Below are 6889 nucleotides of genomic sequence, written 5' to 3'. Positions count from 1 at the left end.
AAAAACTATCCCCTCGGATGTTTGGGTTGCAAAGAAAAAAAAAACTATTGCGATTATCCCGGGACCTTGTATAGGGAAATTTAACACAGGATCCGAATTTCAAAAATTTAAAAGTTGATTTTGCTGTTTTTTCGATTTTTTTAAAAAGTAACTGAATCGGGACCCAATGGGGTCTTCACGGGTACTTTGTAGAGGCTACATTCGGGTCCTTCGGTCCGCCATGGTTTTTAAAGGATCTGCGTTTGTGTAGTTTTAAAATTCGCGCCGACCTCGGTGAACCAGAACTTAAAATGGCGGCATACTGCAGGTTTCCCACACTGTCCCTGGACCCTTTGTAGGAATGCTCAAACGTCAGCGCCATCACTGTCATAACTCTAAAGCATATCTCGTGATTACGCGAATTTCTCTTGGATAAAGTTTTGACAGAGCTTACTGATTGCGAAAACATAGTAAAAAAAAATTGAAAACGTTCACAATTGATTATTTTGCGTTGTAAGTCTTTTGCAAAATTACACGTTCAGAATCTAGCGGTGTAGAACTGAGGCTTTCCCGTGTAGGCGAATTTAGCCGGGACTTATTTCCCGTGGATTTATGATCAGAGTCCGAGCTAATTCACAAGGCTAAAAGATACGTAAGGGCAAGTGATCTTTTCGTTTGTCAATTCGCACTGCACTCGGTCACTTTTACCACGCAAAAAAGACACAAAGTTCTTTAGATTCTCATTCATGTGTACGAGGTCTGTTCAAAAAATACGCGGATTGAGGTCATAAAAAAATGTACTTTATTTGGAAGTTACACGTCTGGGTCTCCTTCAAAATACTCTCCTACCCAACGCACACACTTATCCCAACGGTGTTTCCACTTGTTGAAACAGTCCTGGTACGCTTCTTTTGTGATGGCTTTCAGCTCCTTCGTCGCATTTGCCTTAATCTCCGAAATCGTCTCAAATTTTCTTCTTTTGAGGGTTCTTTTTTAGTTTTGGGAACAAGAAAGAGTAACAAGGAGCAAGGTCAGGTGAGTATGGGAAATGGGGAAGAACAGTAATCGAGTGTTTGGCCAAAAACTCATGAGTTCTGAGTGCTGAGTGAGCTGGAGTCGGTCATCGGGCGTGGAACAAATTTCGCATTGACGCGGTGCATCTTCAATTTTCCGATCAAAATCTCGTAACAATATCCAACTGATATCCCACACTCTTCGGAAAGCTCCCTAATGGTCAGTGTCGATTTTCGCGCACCAGGGTGTTGATTTTGTCAACGTGTAGGTCGTCAGTTGACGTTGAAGGACGCCCAGGACGCTCATAATCGTCAATCGGCTGTCGGCCACCATTGAAACGTTCATGCCACTTGAAACATGCAGTAGGCTTCATGGCAATATCACCGTAGGCCGTTTTGAGCATGGCAAATGTTTCAGTTGCAGATTTCCCGAGTTTCACACAAAATTTCACAGCAATTCGTTGCTCTTTCAGGCTGTCCATTTGACAATCCGCCAAACCAACAAAAAACCACTCTTTACTTAAAACCGTGTAGCTTATCAACAAATGAAGATATCTGCAACTGGATTACCGCGTTTTAAACAGCTGATCTGTGCAAACTTAGCGAAACCAAGCGGATTCTCCTGAAACCGACTCGAATCGCAAAATTCAAACAGTCCGCATATTTTATGAACAGACCTCGTATGCTGATGACGTATTGCCTTTCTTGTACAACTTTTAGGACACGCAAATTGTTTTGCGTATCTTTTTCTGTTGTCTTTTTCAACTTTTTCGAGTTCCCTTATCTATAAATAGTCAATTTTTGCAATCAATATCAATAATTAATAGATTTTATTAAAACAGATGCAGCTTTCTCTCACGAATCCAACGATACCAAAAACTAATTCCGTATAAAAATGTCACTTATGTATCTTTTTAGTTTGGATGGCAGAATAGGATCGTGATTTGTAAAGACATAGAATGATTAACACATCACATCAATTTTTACAGAATCATAAAATCACTCACGTTGATAGAATCTTTGCATAGAATATTAGTAAAACACAAATATTTATTAAATCGAATAAACAATTATTAATTACGCATACTGTCAAAAGTAATGTTACTGTTCTTCTTAACAAGGAATTAAATAATAAAAAATGCAAGAATGAATAAATGATAATACAAGGTATGAAAGAATGAATGAAAATCCAGAGGAAGAATTAAATAATGAAACTTTTAAAATGCTAAATTCATGGCGAATTAAAGGTTATATGGGTAAAGATACTTTAAGCAAAGATATATGAGTGCATGATATTAAAATATCTCAAATCTATGGTTTACCTAAAGTTTATAAACGTAATTGTCCACTTTGACCTATTGTCTCATTAATAAATTCACGGACATGTAAAATCAGTGATCCCAGATCTGAAACGAGATGTGGTCCAATACTATGACAGGGCTATGTCCGTGTGAATATAGTAGGAGACGCTGTAAATGACTGAGTTGCGTGCGCAACCCATTTCTTCTCTTCTGAATTTGAAAACTCGAACGTTGCACGATTGCCGGTGGGAGCACTTCGGCGATTCTATTTATATATCTATCTGCTAACAGCTAACTGCTGTGAAATAAATTCAGGATTTTGGGATTTTAATATTTCCAGATTTCCATGCTGACGATTCTCACGATTTGAATAGATCGCGCGCCTCTTGATATGCGTATATTTTGAGGTTATGTTATTTCATGTATAAAATATAAATTATATAAATATTAATACTATTATATATGTATATATATATATATATATACGTATATTATTATTGATAATATTATAATTATGTTATACTATAATATTCTTATTTATATCTTGATCCGCATTAGAAAGAAATTAAAGAATTTGGCGATTTTGGAATTTATCTCGTTTGGATAAAATCTCAATTATTTGATTGAAAAATTAATTATTTTGTTGAAAATGTAACTATTTTGTCAAAAAAGTCCGCTTTTCTATCAAAAGTTCAACTACTTTTTTAAAATTTTTATTTTTTTTTTTATTTGAAGGTTCATCTCTTTCGTTGAAAATACATTTTTGAAACTGACAATTAATCAATACCATTTTTGGTTATGATATCATGTGTTTTGTTAAAAGGGCGTCTTTCTTTGTAGAAATTAAATTATTTTATGGAAAATTTATACTTTTTGATTAAAAATTACATTTTTCGGTTGAAATATCAACTATAGATATTTTTTGGTTGTAAGTCGTTCTATCGGAAATTGACCTTGTTTAGTAGAAATTTTATCTTTTTGGTTGAAAATGTATCATTTTTGGTCAAAAATGCAATTGTTTGGTTAAAATATCAACTGTACCTCTCCTTGGGTATAAAAGTCGATTAATTCACTAACAGTTGAACTACTTTGTAAAAAAATACGTTTTTTTAACAAGGTTTTTTAAGTATGGTTGAAAATTTAACTATTTGGATGAAAGTTTAACTCTTTCATTGAAAACTCATATTTTTCGCTTAAAAAATTCAACTTTTTGTAGATAATTCGTCTTTTTTACTTTAAAATTGAATAATTTCTTTAAAAATTCATGTATTATGTTTAAGATTTGTCTTTTTTGTAGATCATCAATTTTCTTGGTCGAAAATTCATCTGATTGGTTGAAAATTTAACAACTTTGTTTAAAATTAATTTTTTCTGTTAAAAATTATTTATCTTTATCCGAAAATGTAACTATTATATGATTGATTAAAAATTAATCGTATATATTGTTTAAGTTGAAAAATCGTTTTCTTTATATAGCACTTGGTCCAAATCTTGGTCAAAAATTCACCTTTTCCCTTGAAAATTTAACAATTTTGTTAAAAATTTGTTGTTTTTTTCTTGTTCAATTCAATTTTTTAGCACAGTTTTTATCTGGAAATTGTACTATTCCATTTTTGGTTGAAACTTTATCCTGTACATTTTATTAGTTAAAACACCAATTATTTGATAGAAAATTAATTTATTTGGTTGAAAAGTAAACTTTTGGGTTGAAAATTGATTTATGGTGTTAATTAAATTGTTTTTGAAGATTCATCATTTTAGTCAAAGACTGAAAACTCAACTGTTTTGTGAACAATTTTTCTGTTTGGAGGAGTTCAACAGTTTTTAATAAAAAATGTTAGCCTTTTTTTGTTGAAGATTCATAATTTTAAATGAAAATTCATCTCCTTCGTTAAAAATTTAAGGATTTGGTTGAAACTTCTTTTTTTTTAGTTGAACATGAACTGTTTTGTTACACCGTTCGATTTTCAAAATTGTCAATTCGTAAATATGACTTTTGAGTTTGGATTTATAAATAAAAATGTAAAAATTAATAATATACAGCGACTTAAAATAAACGAATTCAATTTATAATGTAAAAAGTTTCCAATTAAAAAAGAATTGTAATTAATCCATTTTTATTGATCAAAATGATTCAGTCTTCAACATCAAAAAATTTATTTATTTAATCTTCAATACAAAGCATTGTAAGTACGTTTATAATTTTTAACCAGAAGTCCTTGAACTATTCCTTTTAAAAATAAGTTTACACTGTTTTGTAAAAAAATTATCTTTTTGGCTTTAAAATTCAACAATTTAAAAAAAATCCTTATTGACTGAAAAGTCAACTCTTGTATATAATTAATATCTTTTTGGATAAGTTCAACAGTTTTTAATTAAAAATTCAATCTTTTTTGGAGCAAGATTTATCATTTTAGTTGAAAATATAATTATTTTGATGGAAATTTTTTATTCTCTTTTTTTTTTTAGTAGAAAATTCAATTATTTTGATAGTAACTTAATTTCTAACATTTTCAATTGGCAAACTAAAATTTTTATCTCTAAATAACAATGCAAAAATATTAACCTTAAAACTAATAGCGTAATTTGTATTTTTTAATCAGAAATCTCTAAAATGTTAAAGTCATAAAAACTTTAAAATGGTAATTTCGTATTTTAAAATAATTTAATCAAAGAAATTGTAAAATTAAAAAGTGTTAACAGTTTGTGTTTTATACGTATGAATTATTGAGCGTTTAAATGAAATATTTCTGAATTAAAAATTTGTCAAGCTTCAGTTTTAAAAGTTAAAAATTCAAAAGATTTCCACCTCAAAAAAATCATTTTCAGATTTAAAATTTTGAATTTTCTAATTTCATCCTGAATTTTGAATTGGAACAGGAAATTTTTCAAAGCAATTGTATGTATTTCTGATTTTGATCAGAGATTTTTTGAAAAAAATATATAATTCAGATCTGGGACAAGTCATTATAAACAACTATTAAAAACTATACAAATTTGAACAGAGTGGTTCGAAATAGAAAGTCTTGAATTGTTAAAAAAAATAATGAGCTAAATTTTAAGTTTGAACGCTACAATTTGAATTTAGAATAATATTCAAAATTAATTCAAAACTTGAAATTATTTGAAATAATTTGAAACTGTATGTAGATTTTTGTAGATTTAAAAAAGAATTTAAGAATTGTAAAATATTTAAAAAGAATAACAAAAATTCTTGTGATTGCTAAGAAAATTGCACATGATTTTTTAGTTTGAAAAATTAATTTTAAGTCAGTATTTGAAAAGATTTTAAAATTAAAAAAAGGAATCAGGGCGATTTTAAGGCAATTTTTTTATTTCGAAGTTTTATTAATTTTAGGAAAAAAATCTAATTACCACAATAGATCACTTTTCAACACAAAAGTATACTTTTCAACAAAATAAATTAATTTTATATCAAATAATTGGTGTTTTAACTAATAAAATGTGCAGAATTAAGTTTCAACCAAAAATGGAATAGTACAATTTCCAGATAAAAATTGTGCTACAAAATTGAATTGATCAAGAAAAAAAAACGAATTTTCAACAAAATTGTTAAATTTTCAAGTGAAAAGGTAAATTTTTGACCAAGAATTTTAATGTTGTGTAAAAAAACGATTTTCCAACTTAAACAATATATACGATGAATTTTTAATCAATCATATAATAGTTACTTTTTCAGATAAAGATAAATAATTTTTAACAGAAAAAATTAATTTTAAAAGAAGTTGTTAAATTTTCAACCAATCAGATGAATTTTCGACCAAGAAAATTGATCATCTACAAAAAAGACAAATCTTAAACAAAATACATGCATTTTTAAAGAAATTATTTAATTTTAAAGTAAAAAAGACGAATTATCTACAAAAAGTTGAATTTTTTAAAGTTTTTGAATTTTTTAAGTTCAACTCTTAGTGAAATAATCGAGTTTTAAACCCAAGGAGATGTACACTTGATATTTTAACCAAACAATTGCATTTTTGACCAAAAATGATACATTTTCAACCAAAAAGATTAAATTTCTACTAAACAAGGTCAATTTCCAACAAAATACATGAGCTTTCAACGAAATTATTTAATTTTACAAGCAAAAAGAGTATTTCCACCCAAAAATTATTGTTTTAATTTTTAACAATATAGTTGCATTTACAACAGAACGACTTACAACCAAGAAATATGTGTAGTTGATAATTCAACCGAAAAATGTAATTTTTAATCAAAAAGTATAAATTTTCCATAAAACAATTTAATTTCGACAAAGAAAGACGACCTTTTAACAAAATACACGATTTCTTAAGTAAAAATGGTATTGGTTAATTGTCAGTTTCAAAAATGTATTTTCAACGAAAGAGATGAACCTTCAAATGAAAAAAAAATTTTTTTTAAAGTAGTTGAACTTTTGATAGAAAAGAGGACTTTTTTTACAAAATACTGACATTTTCAACAAAATAATTAATTTTTGAATCAAATAATCCAGTTTTTATCCAAACGAGATGAATTCCAAAATCGCCAATTTCTTTAATTTCTTTCAAATGCGGATTAAGATATAAATAAAACTATTATAATATAACATAATTA

Source organism: Belonocnema kinseyi, chromosome 5 (genome assembly GCF_010883055.1).
Source record: "Belonocnema kinseyi isolate 2016_QV_RU_SX_M_011 chromosome 5, B_treatae_v1, whole genome shotgun sequence".
NCBI classification, from domain to species: Eukaryota; Metazoa; Arthropoda; class Insecta; order Hymenoptera; family Cynipidae; genus Belonocnema; species Belonocnema kinseyi.
This window is presented reverse-complemented; position numbering follows the sequence as displayed.